Source organism: Puma concolor, chromosome D4, assembly GCF_028749965.1.
Source record: "Puma concolor isolate L17-30 chromosome D4, mPumCon1.1.hap2, whole genome shotgun sequence".
Taxonomy (NCBI): domain Eukaryota; kingdom Metazoa; phylum Chordata; class Mammalia; order Carnivora; family Felidae; genus Puma; species Puma concolor.
In genome coordinates, this window is record NC_141679.1 from 81611247 (window position 1) to 81625967 (window position 14721).

The following is a 14721-nucleotide window of genomic DNA, read 5'->3' on the forward strand; positions in this document are numbered from 1 at the left end:
ATGACAGGGACGTCCTCATTGGCTCGGGGGCCAGGGTTTTCCATTGAGTGGTGGGACTCAGGAGCAAAAGAATTCTGGAGCCCCAGCAGCCACATGTGAAAGGTTGGCTTGCTGAGCCTTCCTGAATGTTAGGGCAGATACAGACAGGACGGCGATGCCCTGTGCTCTTTTTATCCAGTCACGCTTGAAGCCGCTTGTTGCACTAGTGGAAACACATTTCTAAGCGAGAGGAAATACGGCATCCTTTGTGGCGCAGTTGTACAGAAAGCTAGTTGATAGGCTTCCTGCAGCCACCCCCGACCACGCCGGGGTCCTGATTACGGGTCTGCAAACCTGCCTTTGGGTAGATTCACTGAAGTTTCACACACATATTTATCTGGCTGTCAGCCATTTACCTTAATGTGTTTCACTATGGGCGACGTGCTATCCGGTGCCTGGGCATTTGGCATGGAACATCACGTTCCCTTCCCAGGCACGGTTACCCCCCCCACCTGGAGTTATTCTGGCCGCCGAGTGGCAGCTACATACTGGCCACGGAGGGAGGCCCGAGGGGGACTCCAGTCGGGGTCCTGCCTCCCTCATTCCATTCTCCTCTCAGCTCTCCCTCCTCCACCCCATTTCCTTGTCCTGCCTCCCTCCAGACCCGCGAGCTGCCTGCTCCCCAGCAGAGGGGCCAGGCACCGCCACTGGTCATGCTGGGCCTCCTACAACATGAACTTGGGTTGTTGGAACTCCTGGCCCAGGAGCTTCAAGCCCCCAGCCAGGGTCCTTGTTTGGGTTGTGTTGTAACAAGGGACTTGTTTCCGACATGTGATGTCTGACCATTCTCTCTGTCTTGATGGCCTTTCATGCTGGTAGCCCCCGACGGGGGGGGCCCCTGACATGTTATGCTGAGGTTTTGGAAGGGCCGGGCACTCGATGGGGAGCCCCCGGCTGGCCAAGCTGGTGGCCCAGAAGAGACCTACGGGTTCTAAATCACTCTGCCTGTGAAGGCAGAATCTCCGGGCTGCCCTGGCAACAGCTCCGCGCCAGCCTGTCGTGTGGCCGCTGACAGCCCTGGCTGCTGACTGGCTGTACTCGCCCGCGCCCTCCCCTGCTCCTCACGCTCGCTCACTCATTAGCAGCAGCAGAGGCTCTCTTCCCGCATCCTTTAGGCAGATGGTGCAGAGGAAGTGCAGGACTGGGGTCCTTGGACTCTGCCTGCGGGCTTGCACGCTGCCGGGCATGGGTGGGGGTCACCTTCGAGATTTCGACAGTGTCGGCCTTGGTTGGGTGCCGTTCGAGACCGGGCTGCAAGGAAACAAAGCCCCAGTTCCAGGTCTTAACAAGTCTCTTGGGAGTCCCTAGGCTGTCATCCTGGCTGCACCTGCACTCCCTGGAGCCTCCCTGCCCCAGTGGCCCCTGTTTATTCATGTTACTTGTGCAGACAGACTTACTCCGCAGGTGGATGCCTGGATTCAAATCCCAGCTCCCCTCTCATCAACTCTGACTTCAGGGAACTTGCTTAACTCTGTAAAATGGGGATAAGGGCGATATCTGTCTCAAAGGGATGTCAAGAGGAATAAATGCGATTTGTAGCCAAGTGCTTAGCAGAGCACCTTGAGATATGCGCGGCAACACTTGAGACGTGTCAGCCGTGACCGTGCTGCTCCCCTATCTGGAGGGCCGCCTTCTCTTCCCCTGCTCTTCCTACTTCCATCCTACCCTTCTGTCTAAGTCCTAGCTTCTTCTGCTTGAGGCCTGCCCTCATTCCCCGCCCCAGGTTCAGGCAGATTTCACTTTGCTCTGCATTTATGGTGCCTGATTTCTGTGCTTTGTTGTTATTGGGTCTACTCTGCAAGTGGGGCCTCCTGAGGGTGCTGGCTTGGGTCTCTCGAACTGTCCTTGTCCTGCCCTTCTGAATAGAACGAGGCGGAGTCTATCTCCTTCACGATCCTCCAGAACCCTGGGGTGAACTTGGAGCTGCCCCCCTCCAATAGAGCACGTGACAAGCTTATTCATAGGGCTTTAGAATGAGAAGTCAGCGGTCCTGTCACAGATGGGGAAGCTGAGGCCGAGAGTAGGGAAAGAGCAGCCCCAGGGTCACAAGGAGTTGGTGGCCCCACATAACTTCTCTCCACTCTTCTCCACTTTGGGGCCAGCAGGAGTTGGGCCTGCTTAGAAGGAATCTGGGAGGGCTTCACAGAAGTGACAGGCATTGAGGTTTGAAAGAGGAGCAGCTCCTCAGTTAGCAAAGGGGGGAGAAGGGTGGTTAGGCAGAGGGAGCCCATGAGCACCTGCCCAGGGGTCAGATGTTAGAACCTTCCTGTCCTCTTGGGGTGTGAGGCTGCTCTGGCAGGTGAGAAAGGTCTGGGAGCTTAGGGAGTGGAAGGTAAGGAGATTCAGAGACGGAGAGGTGGGCTGGGCAGGGGCTGGGCCCGGACCTGTGTGTACGGGGTTGAGGTAAGTGGAGGATGGGGAGGATCGGTGCGAGGATGAACGCCTGCTGTGTGCCAGGTGCTTTGTCTCTTAAATGCTCACTGCGACCTGCGAGCTGGGGAGACCCAGTGTCCAGAGGTTTGGTGACTGGACCCAGCTTTCACAGGCCAGTAAGGGGCAGAGCCAACATGGGAACCGTGGGCGTCTTGACTCTCCAGGCTCCGGTGCCGGCTGCCTGCCGGGGATGGGGGGCAGCACCACCTCTCTAGGGGTGGGGCCCACGAGTCTGTTATTTTAACTACTCCCCAACCAGGTGTGGGAGCCACTGGGAGAGTGTACGTAAAAGGTGTGGCACGGGGTCTGGTCCGCAGAGATGTCGTGTCACTATTAGTTGCCCAGCACACACGGTGGACAGATGTGCACATGCACAGTGGGCACCTTCAGAGAATTGGGTCGCTAAGTGAGCCTGGCAACTCTTCTTTAAACTAGGCCTGTTGGGAAGTGAGTCGAGGGCCAGACAGCCTGTAGTGGGGCAGCCCCAACTCTGGCCTTTGCTGCCCACAAGCCAAGAGGTGGGGCTCTTGTAAGACCTGGTCCCTCACCGCCTCGTTGGGGAGCCCAGGACACCCCTGTAGGCCTCCCCGCATGCTGATCCTTCTTTCCTGGCACTTCTCAGGGTCTGACAGTTGTCTGCGTGCCCCATTGAGGGGCAGACCTCCTGTGCATTCTGGGCCTCTGGCACCTTGCACGCAGCCTGGCCTAGCACAGGGGCCCAAAAAACTCTCACGCTATGAATGATAGATAGATTGAGCACCTACTGCATGCGGGGCGCTGTACCAGGCGCTGGAATGATTACTTCGGCCTGGCACTCCATGATTCACAAAGCTCCTCTGGGTCCTATTAGGAGGTCCATTGTCTTGGGTCAGGTATTCATTTCCCCATTTTCCAAATGAGGAAACTGAAGCTTAGAGAGGAGTCAAGTAGCCTGAGGTCACAGCAGCAGCCAGTGAGGGGCGGAGCCAGGCAGAGCCCACTCCCCCGACTCTGGGGGATGGCAGCCTTTTCTGTGCTGCCAGCCTCAACTGAGCACTGGCACCGTGGGCCAGAGATGGTGCTCCCGACCGGCAGGGGAGGCAGGCCCCCGGGAGACTCCGGATCCCAGGAGCAGGGCCCCTCCCGATCTCACTCCTCCACCCCAGCAGGAACAGGGGCCCCTCTGCCACTGCTGAGGACCTGGCTGTCGGGGACAGTGACTGTGTTTGGGGTAAGTCAGAGGCAGGAGAACAAAGAGAACCCTTCCTGCCAATGTGACTCTGACCTTGGAAACCCAGAAAAAGGGAAGAGTTGGCTGCAGGCTTCAAAGGGGGGCAGGCCGCCTGCAGGCGGGCATTGAGGAAGCCTTGGCTTTGTCAGTTCTTGCTGCCGGATTTCTCCTTTTCAGGTTAACAAAAGTCCTGGGGATCAGTGTCCGTGGGCTGGCCTGGAATTCTGCCGCTTTTACGGAAGGCGGGGAGATGCCGGGATCACGGCTCTGTTTTGACTGGGCTCTAGAAGACGCAGCTTACTGGTGGGAGAATCTGGACACAGCCCCCAAGGCTGACTCCTGTGCCCCATTCCATGTGTGCCCAGCTGTGGGAAGGGGGACCCCAGGAGTGCTTGGGGTCTTTCAAGGAAGCGTGCCCAGGAAATCCTGGGCACAGTGAGGCATTGCGTCTTTGTTCATTATTCCACAAACGATAAGCCTGTGTGCCCCCCTCCTGTGTGCCAGGTGCAAAGCGAGTCCCTGGAGAGATGTGCTGTGGGTCCTGACTCTGTCCTGCCAGCCGGGACAGGAACCACTGGCTGAGACCATCCGCAGATGCAGGGGCACTGTGACAACCTGGGGAGTGTGTGCCCTGCTAAGGGGGGACCGCAGCCTCTGCACCACGTCACCGGGTCTTTGGATTTATAAGAGAAGCCAGAAATCTAGAGCGTTTTGGGTGACATTTTAAAATTTCACATCTTTACATGTTGGCAATTGATTCAAAACTTAAAAATGTCAGACGCTATGTGGGCTAACAAAACACGAATGTTGACCAAATACATCCCATACTCTTTAGTTAGAGACCTTTATCTTAGTGTTGGATAGAACCCAGGTGAGCAGAGGGGAGGAGGGAGGGCCTCCTGGAGAAGGGGCCACCTGGGCAGGGGTGTGGCTGGGTGAGTCTGCACGACTGTTTGCAGGACGATCTGGGACCAGAGCAGAGGGGTCTGGGGTGGCAGGATGGGTAGCATCACACCTGATGGTGGAAGCCATGCCTGCCTTGGGAGGGACTAGTCCTAGTTCATGTGACATGCTGTCCTGGAGCAGCAGATAAGTGGCGGGCCTGACCCTGGCCACCCTGAGCCTGCTGCAGCCGTGTCCCCCGTCCCTAGCCAGGTGCTTCTGCCCGGCACCGGGTCAGGGAGGAGCTTGGGGAGGAAAGGTCATAGATATTTAAGAGCCCCGGGACACACGGGATCCAGATCTTTAGCAAAGGTGTAACTACACAGCTTTGGGTGGGCAGTCCATCTGTCTGCGTGTCGCTGTGTGCATATGACCTACCCCTGCTCTTTACATTTGCTCTCCTGCTGGCTGTAGCTCCTTCAGGAACAGGAAGTTCAAAACCCTCGGAAGGGGGCTCACTCTTCCCCCCACCGCTGCAGGGGTCCTGCATTCTTCAAAGGGTTTGAACTGCTCGGGCCAAAGCCTGTCTGGGTGTCTTCCTGTTCAGGCCGGCAGGCATAACTTTTCTGTTTCTCTGCCCTGGCTGCCACTCCCTCCATAATCCATATTTTAATTTCTTTCTGAATGATCACCTGCCTCAAGGGTCCTTCAGATTGTCCTGGCAATTTGTCTAGCAAACTTTCGTTGAGCCCTGCCTGCTGTGTGCAGGATCTTGGGCCAGAGAAACACAGGTGACTGAAGCCCAGGGGCTTGATGTGGCCGGGATCTGATGGAATAGACCAACAACCCAGGGACAGTGGCAGGGTCCAGCCCCAGCATCTGTGGGAAGCAAAGAGGGGCGGGGCCATCGGGAAAGAGGTGAGGTGACTCTGTGATCCCTAGATGCCTGTGTCCGAGGCCAGGGGCTCCTGGCTGCTTTCCCAGCCCCTTCTCCTGCTCTCGCTCTTTCCTCAGCATGAGGGGCAGCTGGCTGCAGCTGGCCTGGGTGGGGCCCAGGCAGAAGAGACAAAACGCAAGGAGGCATCTTCTGGGAGGAACAGGTGTCCGTGCTTGCCGAATTCCTCACCAAATGCCCTCTCGTTTACTTAATTTTACTTTACTTTTAAGTCTTCTTTTTAGCATAAAGGTAATTAAAAAAATATAAGCACAGAGTACCAAATTCCAGCCATACGGGGTGGGGGGGGGCAGTGGAAAGCAAAAAGTGACATTTCTCTGTCTATACCACTGTTACCATAGAACCTCCCCACCCCACAAAAACCACTACTGACTGTTGGCAGGGGTTTCTTCTGCAGAGTTTTTTGTGGCAAATAAATACTGTCTGTGTCTAGGTGCTTGAGAACATGTCTTCTAGTGTAATCCTTCCTCCTTGGAAGGAGAGGGGAGGAGGGGAAAGCTGGCTGTTCTGGCCCAGAACCCTTGGGTGGGAGGGGGCGTTCTCCGCAGGACCCGTCCCCCCTGTCCCCGCATTCACATCCTCCAGCCCCACACCTCTGGGGGTGGGGTGGCTTTTCAGGAGGTGCCATAGTGGGAGCCCCAAACTCAGACTGTGAGAGAGGGAAAGAGACGGGCTGCATGGCCGTCACAGGGTTTTCATGCCGACAGGACTCCCCAGGGGACCCTCAGGATCAAGTCATTCCTGGTTTTGCTCACCTGTGCCCAGCCCTGGGGACAGGGACAGGAGTCAGCTGCGGTCCCCGCCTGCTCTGGAGGAGCTCCCAGCCTGGGATGGGAGAGATGTATGCAGCCTTACTGAGACCATGTCTAGCTGGGGTCTGTCACTTGGCTGCTTCCTCTGGGCCCAGGTGGGCCTCCAGGTAGAGGCTCTGGAGCCTGGCCCTAAGGGACTTTTGGGGGCTGGGGATAGCCAGGCCCAGGGAGGAATGTTTGCCTGGGCTCGGGGAAGCTTCTGGAGGAGGTGGAATAACCTAAGATCTAAAAGAGCTTTTCTCAGTCCTGGTCCATCATTTGATGGGTCTCTGAGTACCTCTGTCTCAACAAGTGAGAACCTGGGGAGTCTGTGAGGTGTTATTTGGTGCGGAGTCTCCTGTTTCCCCCAGCGAGGCCCTGGGTGGGGGAAGGGCAGGTCACATGGAGAAGACCCGTCTGCTTAGGCCAGAAGGCCCAGGCTGGGCCAAGTGCTGGCCCTGCCTGTCACTGCTCCAGGGATGTTGAGCAGGGCACTGGGCACTTGGTCATCTGTAAGATGAGGTGTGGAGGTCTGCCTGACAGCCTTTTGGCTTAGGCACCAGTGTCAGGGTGATGGGCGTGTTGCTGGTGATGGGGGGATAGGAACAAGAAGAGTGAAGTGAGGCCTCACTTTGTGCCAGGACCCTGCAGCCCACACCTAGGCCAGTGTCTACTGCAGGCTTTGCTCCCCTTGAGTGCGGTCCCCCCAGTGTGGCCCAGCCCTTCCTGCTGGACTCCAGGCTCCTTCCTATTGTCCCTGCAGGGGCAGCTCCTGCCCTGCCCCCTGAGCCTTAAGCGCCCCAGCCCAGGATCTCTGCATCTTCAGTCACTCCCTAGATGTCTGTGACCTGCTCCCTCACTTCACCCAGCCATGAGGTCAAGCAGCCTCCTTCTCCCCCTCTAGCCTGGACCCTACCGCGTGTTTCTTCCTAGCTGGAGTTCGCCTGATATTATCACTCAGATATGTATATTTGTGTATTTCTCCCACACTAGACTGTAAGCCCCGGGGGAGCAGGAAGTTGATGTCTTATTCCCGATGTGTCTGCAATCCCTGGAACAGGGCCTCCGGCCACAAGGTTGGTGAATGGACAGATCAACGTATTTCATGTACTCTTACCCCATGAGGTAGGCACATTGCTGTGTGCTTTTACAGACAAGGAAGGTAAGCTCAGAGAGAAGGATTGACTAGCTTGTGGTCACATCGCTGCAACATGACAAAGCCAGGAAAGCCAGGATTTGAGCCAGGTGTCTGTAGCCCAGAGTCCTGTCTTAGCCAGTGGAAGCTCCCATCTCCCCGGAATCTAGGCAGGCCTGCCCTCCAGGAGAGGACAGGAATGTGAGGGACCAAGAATCGTGGGTGAGACTGTACCCCAAGAAGAGATGAGGGGTGGGACACAAGAGGGAGTGAGGAAAACTGGTGAGAGGAAGCCTGAGAGGGCCAGAGGGCAGGTCGGGCACCTCACCAAGGGCCAGGACAGGAAGCCTCTGCAAGGTAGTCTCTGAAGAGAGCAGCCCTGGGCACCAGGGCTCCCAGAGGCTCCTTGCGTTGGCACCGGTTCCTGGCACGCTTCGTCTCCCAGAGGAGCTCAGGCCTGGCCCAGCTTCCCAGGGCAGAGAAACACATGGTGAGAGAAGGAGAGAGACTCCAGCCTAGCTGTTTGCGTTGTTGTCACGTCTTCTCAATCAGCCTATTTCTGGGAGCAGTGACTTCATCTCCTGTGATTCTCGACACAACCATTGTCAGGCATCCATGGAAAGATTGGGCCTGCACTGCCCATGCTCCCCTGATGAGCCAGGTTAGGAGAGCCAGCCAGTCGGCAGGCCCTAACCCGATCTGGGTCGGTGGCTTATGGTCAGGTCAGCCTCCAAGAGACCCTCCTTCCACTGGTCACCCTCAGATCCGGCCTCATTGACCCTGGGGAGCCCAGTGCAGTAAATTCCAGCCGCCCAGGCCAGCACACGCACTGTGTTGTGCACGGTCACACCCAGGCTCTGCCCTCCAGGGTTCCTACTGGTTGGAGGAGGCAGACCCTGCATTAGAGGGGCCACGTGGGACAGAGAAGGGACTGGGGACCCCACTGGGGCTCACAGAAGGCTCCACAGAGTTGTTTGCGCCACGAGGGGAAGGTGAAGGCTGGTGGAAGGTCTCCCTGCAGAGGGTAAGGGAAGGGCTTGCTGGGGGGCCTGGCGTCTGGGTGTCGCGGGCCGCTGTGTGTTGGGCTGGGCAGTAGCAGGGGTTTGAGTGGAAGATGGTGGGAAGGCAGGCAGGGTTTGGACTTGATCCTGTAGCTGGAAGGATTTTCGGAGGGGCTGGGGCCTGGTCAGATTCTCAGCTCCCTGGCTGTGTGGGAGGAGGAGGAGGAAGAGGGGGAGGAGCTCGCACTTGTTTCCCCTGTATCCTCCCCTCCCCCACACCGCCTGGAACTCCAGTCCCCACCCCTGGAATACTGGTGGACTGGGAACTGGAAATGGCGGGAAGTCAGGATTTAGGGTGATGCCCGGAAAATCTTTTGGCCGGACCTGAGCAGCTCCGGAAGTCCCCAGGGCTTCAGTCCCAGAAAGCACATCCTTACCCTATGTTTATGCCTGGAGGTAAGGGAATGACCCCTGCAGGCTGTGGTGCCAGAACACTCATGCCGCCCCACCAGCTCCCTATCTGGGGGTTCCCTGGGCCCCACCTCGGAGCGGAGCCATTAATCACTCAGGCCTCTGCTGTAGGTCGGACTGCCTGGCATCGAGTCTCACTGCCCCACTTCACTGCCGTGCGGCCTCGAGCAGGTTGCCTGCCCTGTTTGAGCTATAGTGTTCCGTGTCTGTTAATGCGGACGATAATTGTACCTACTTCCAGGATATTTGTGAGGATTATTTGTCTTTAAAGGGGGAGGGGCCCGGCAGAGCATCCACACATAGGAGGGGCCCAGTCTGCCTTAGCTGCTGGCAGAGGTGGCCGTGGGGGTAGGGGCAAGGGTGAGGGTGATTATCTTCGCTATCCTTATCAAGGCCCCCTTAGGTTTCCTAGGGCCAGATGTGGCACGTGGGGAGGGGTGACAAGAGGGCCTGGTTGAAGGAGCAAAGAAGTCTGGGTCCCGGGCTCTACCACTGCCGGCCTCAGGCAAGTAGCTCCCTCTCTCCCAGACTCAATTTCTGGGGCCAAGGAGGGAGTGAGGAAAAGATTGATGGGGGTCAGAGCCAGCCGGGGCAGGGAGGGGCTGACATACCTGTTAGGACTTCTCTTCATTTCCCCAGGCAGCTCACCGCCTGCCCCTGGAGCAGGCTTCAGCGGACACAAGCTTTGAAGGGGGGCCTTTCCCAGGCTGAGGGTGGCCAAGTTGTCTGGCTTTCTGTGTAACTCTCCCACAGAGGATGGATGCCGTAGCCCTTGTCCCTGAGCCACTGCTCATCTCCTTTGCTTGGCCTCACTATTCCAGCTGTTAAGCATTGTCTCTTTTGGTAAGAAGACTGTTTCGCACACATTTCCTGAGCATCTTTTGTCTGCTTGGGTCTTGTTGGGCCCAGGGGATACAGGGATGGTTAAGACACTGACCCAGCTATTAATGGGGAGGAAGACTGTTGAATTGTCTTGTGTTTAAAGATCTGAACGCAAAAGCAGGAAGCCTAGGGCAAGCAGCCCTGGGTCCCAGGTTCTGCTTTCTGCCAGTGGGACAGACGAGACCTCTCTGAGCCTCAGTATCTTCAGCTCAAAACTCAGGTCAGTCTCTGATGATCCCTCCCAGTTCAAAGGCTCTGGGATCAATTTCGGATTATTAACTGACTCTGTCCTCTCCAGGTAGGGACCTGTGCTAAGTGCACTTTGAGCGCAAAGCCAGAAGAGCAGACTCCAGAGGTAGTAGGCCAAACCAAGTTGAGTCTAGTTCTACAACTTACTATTTATGTGTCTTTGGACAAAGTCCTTCCTCAAATTTCTTTGAGACTTGGCTTTTTTGGTTGTAAAGGGGTATTATGGTATGCCTGATACCGCATGCCCCGGCTCCCAGGAACTCACCAGTCATATTAAAGCTGCTGAATACCTCTCCTCCAGTGCGGCTCCTGCTCCGCACCAGGAACACCCCTCCAATACCCCCTCTCCTCTCCCAGCTCTGCATGCTCACTGGTGGAGCTCTCTGGCCTGACTTGCTGGGGTGGGGGTCGGGGGGCAGGGGAAGCAGGGAAGAGGCTGGGGAGGCAGTAACTGGCAGCCCCCCGGCCTGCATCTGACTGAGGCGCTCCCCCACCCCCCACTGCAAACAATTCTCCCTCCAGGGAGAGCCCCCAGGTCAGATGGGCAGGGGTTCAAATGGTTTAAAACCTCCTCGATTTGAATATATATATACTGGTTTGGAAATCCGTCTTGCTTTATGAAGAAAATGTTTGCTAATGAAATTAATAGTGTAAACAAGATTTGGGGAGGGCAGGCAGCCAGAGGAGAGGGGTTATTTAAACACACTTCAAAGAACACCCTTTTCCAGCATCTAAGCTGCTCCATTTGCATACGTAATGATTGTGCTAATTATAGGTGGCCTCATCTGTTAACAACAAGTTTGCCTGGTTGTGCTACATTATTGTAATCACTCGGAATTCTCTGGCATGCTTTTCACCGAAGATAACAATAACAATAATAATAATGCCTATCATTTTTTGATCCCTTGCTGTGTGCCAGGCATCTTACCAGTCATTTGACAGCGATCATGTCCTCTCATCGTCACAACAGCCTTGTGTGCCAAAGCGTCTTACCTCCCGTGTACGGAGGAAGAGACAGAGAGGTTAGGTAACTTCCCTAGGCCCACACAGCCAAGAGCTGACAGTTGGCGAAATGACCCGAGGTCTTGCTGATTCACTCTTTCCACTCTGCGTGTGGCACTGCTTCTCTGCGGATCCCGGACACACATGCTCACTTTTTCTCTCGCAGCTTTCCCTTTCTTATTTGGTCCTCTCAGAAACTTTCTTTTGGGGCTCCCGGGTGGCTCCATCAGTGAAGCGTCTGACTTCAGCTCAGGTCATGATCTCTCAGTTTGTGGATTCGAGCCCCACATCGGGCTCTGTGCTGAGAGCTCAGATTCTGTGTCTCCCTCTCTCTGCCCCTCCCTTGGTCTGTCTCTCTCTGTCTCTCTCTCTCTCTCAAAAATAAACATAAAAGGGAAAGAAACTCCCTTTTGGCTGAAGAGGAAGCTGAGACCCTAACGGGGAATCGAGGGCAGCAAAGGAGGTGAGACCAGGGCCCCTCATTTCTAGGATGAAACCAGTCCCAGCCCATCCACCCACCTTCCCATAGCAGAGGGGGAGCAGCCCCTCCTCATCCTTCCCTGGGGTCTCAAGAGTCCCACCTTGAGGGGAGGGCGTCTCTTGCCTCTCCCACTCTAGCAGTGCTGGGCTTGGCCTCACAGCCAAAGAAAATTATAAGGCAGCAAACAGGAGGGCACCAAGCACATCATAAATTGCTGTACGCTAGTTGTCATTAAATCGGAGGTGGCACACAGGTGGCTCGTGGCCACACATAGCCCACAGGCAGGTTTCACTGGGTCTGAGAGGGCGCAAAGGTGTTTTGGTGTCTTTTTAAGAATGGGTTACCAATAAGTCATTCAACACCCATGGAACATTGTCCTGAGAAATCTGGATTTCTGGCTTTTCCCGAATGAACAGGTGTGGTGGCATTGGGCTTGTACTCCTGAAGGGCAGGGAACCGGCCACTGCAAATCACCCCAGACTCGTTTAGTCCCTGCAAGACCTTCAAGTTGGCTTAGCCTGCCTGAGCTCTTCCCAGTGACCCTGGGAGGTATGTGTCCGGGGGCGTGGGGGTATTGTTCCCTTTCTGTAGACTGAGCCTGGGGCCCAAGGGGACCACTGGGCCCCTCCGCAAAGGTGGTGTTGGTAAGGCCAAGCCTTGCACTTTGTCCTCACCGCCCACCTGGCGTAGTTTTCACTCTGCCTCACTGCCCACCAGACATGTTTGAGCCCCGCTGGCCACCGTGGAAAGAAAGGAACCTTTCACGGGCCTAATGACTCAAAAATAACCAACAGTGAGCCTGGGGAACTGTTCCTGTCTCCCCTTCTCCCTTTCCACCCTTCCTGAGGCCGGAGGGGACACGGGAAACCTATTCATTTAAACTCAATTATTTTTTCGAAGACCGAATGGAACTGAATTGGGTCAACGGCTGTATTTGCTGTGCTCAGCTATTTCCCCTGCAACGCCATCACCCGCCGGGTGTGTTGCTGGGCTGTGTGCCGCCAGGCTCACCAATTATAACTCCGTGTCGGTGGCCACCCCCCAGCACGCGTGGCTCGGGAAGAGGAACACCCCATTCGCCCAACAGGCTGCCGGAGCAGGGGCTGGGGCGTGTGGGCACCACCTCCCGGGCCCAGGCTGCAGGCGCGGGGCGTGTAATGTCCAGCATCCAGCCGCAGTACAGGTGCTCCTGACAGCGGAGTGTCTACGGACAAGGAAACGAAGCCCCGCAGAAATTAGCTGCTTGTTGGAGAGGAGGGCCTTGGAGTCGGGTCTGCCGGGACCTGACTACCGGTGTGGTTTGGAGCGAAAGCTCGACTGCTGTGCACATCCGTCCCCTCATCCCTAGGTCAGCGCGGGTACCTGACACGCCTCCCGGGGCCGGGCTGTCGTACTGGGAACGTGACCTGGTACGTGGACAGTTAACCTGGCCGCGCTCATTCCCTTGTGCCGTGTGCCGGGCACAGGGCTTGGTAGGAGACCCTAATCTCAGAAGGTGGATGGGCTGGGACACCCTCTCCGTGAAACCTTTCCTGATTCCCTGCGCCCGAACTGGAGGTGCTGTTCCTGCAGCCATTGTAGACAGGTCCCCTGTCAGGCCAGGGCCTGCATCCGATGCTCTCACAGCTGCCTCTAGGCCTGCAGGCTGAGTGTGCTTTCGTTGGCACTGGTGGCGCTGGTGTCTGTCTCTGTCCCTCCTGTGCTGGACTGCCAGCTTCCTGGGGGCAGAGATGGCATGTCTTGTTCACTTGCTCGTATACCGATGTCACACACGTTCTGGCTGTGTGATCTTGGACTGGCGGGCCTGTTTTCTCATCTGTAAAGTGGGACAGTGATGCCTCGCTTTGACACATGTCCTGGGAGAGAGGCTAGGAGCGTCAGACTCTGGCAGCTCTGTACAAAGATACGTGTAATAGACTCTTGGAAAACATTGGGTGGAAATCAAAGCAAATGCTTCTGTGCACCCTCTCGGAGCCGGGAACATCTAAGACTGGCGCTCCGGGGAACTGGCATGGGCTATGGGTGCCATCTTGTTGCAGAAGTGCTGTCTCCTTACGTGGAGAATTGTGGGCAGGGCGTGGTCGGTCTACAGGCCTCTCCTTGTGTCCATCTTCTCTGTGGCAGAGGGCTGGGTCTTTCCCAAGTTCAGCCTGCTCTGGCCTCACAGGGCAGTACCTCTAGTTGCCCAGTGGCCAGGCTGGGATGAATTAGTACCTAGCCAGCCACCACTGCCCCCCAGGAAGACACCCAGGTCACAGTGCCTAGTGTTGGAAACTGGGGGTGTTGCTGGTCCCAGGGGTATGCGGTAGGTGAGGGGACAGTTCAGGGAGGGTTTTAATTCCTTGACCTTTTAGGGATTTGGTGAAACTAGAGGGCCGGTCTGTGAACACGGGCATTGGGACTGGTGTAGACGTGATGGGGTGATGGCCACGAGGGCAGGGCCCTGCTGTCGTGGGGTGGGGACAGGACTTGGGGAGTGGGCAGTGAGTGACCTAGTCAGAGATGTGGAAGCTAGGCCCTGGTTGATGGAGCACTGTGAATGGAACGTGGGCCTTTGGGGGCAGGGCTTAGGGATGAGGGGACCTGGCCACCGGTCGACCCCAGAGTACTGCATGATAGGGGTCTAGCAGCCAGTCTCATAAACTGTAGCCACCCCTCCCCCTTGCCCCTTGGTAGCATTCAGTCCCTGGAACCCCATGCTGAGTGTTGCCCAGCACTTGGCACTGTGACAACCAAGAAAGAAATGCTGACTGTGTCTTATTGCAAGTTCGAGTAAATTTACTTTCTGTTTTCCCAAGGGGGCTTCACATGGGTGGGAATTAACTCCCCTGCCCCAAATACTTTGATGGGAACATTGCATTTTTGAGTGAACATGTGTCAACATCACTGGGGAGGAAAAGTTTCCAGGATTCTCTGCCAGCTGAAGTCATCACCACAAGGCACCGGTCGGGGACTTGGCAGATGGGAGTAATGGGGGAGGAGGTGGCGAAGGTGGGGAGCCCAGCTGGCCTAATGGGAGGTGTGTGAGCAGGTGGAGAGGAGGGAGGGAGTGGCTGTGGGCTGACACTATACATTAACCTCCCCTCCCTGCCCCCCCTCCCCATGCAAAACCAGGTGAGTAGGGAGCACAGAGAGAGGGACCAAGAACCAAGGCTCTGGAATGGTGAGCACTGGCATCTTAGACCAGAAA

General features: G+C 56.4%; 1 protein-coding gene across 11 annotated transcripts in view; it reads left to right on the top strand.

The window, feature by feature from the left end:
• Window positions 1–14721, top strand: part of DAB2IP (DAB2 interacting protein) — a 186499-nt gene that overhangs the window by 122873 nt on the left and 48905 nt on the right. The window lies entirely within an intron of this gene.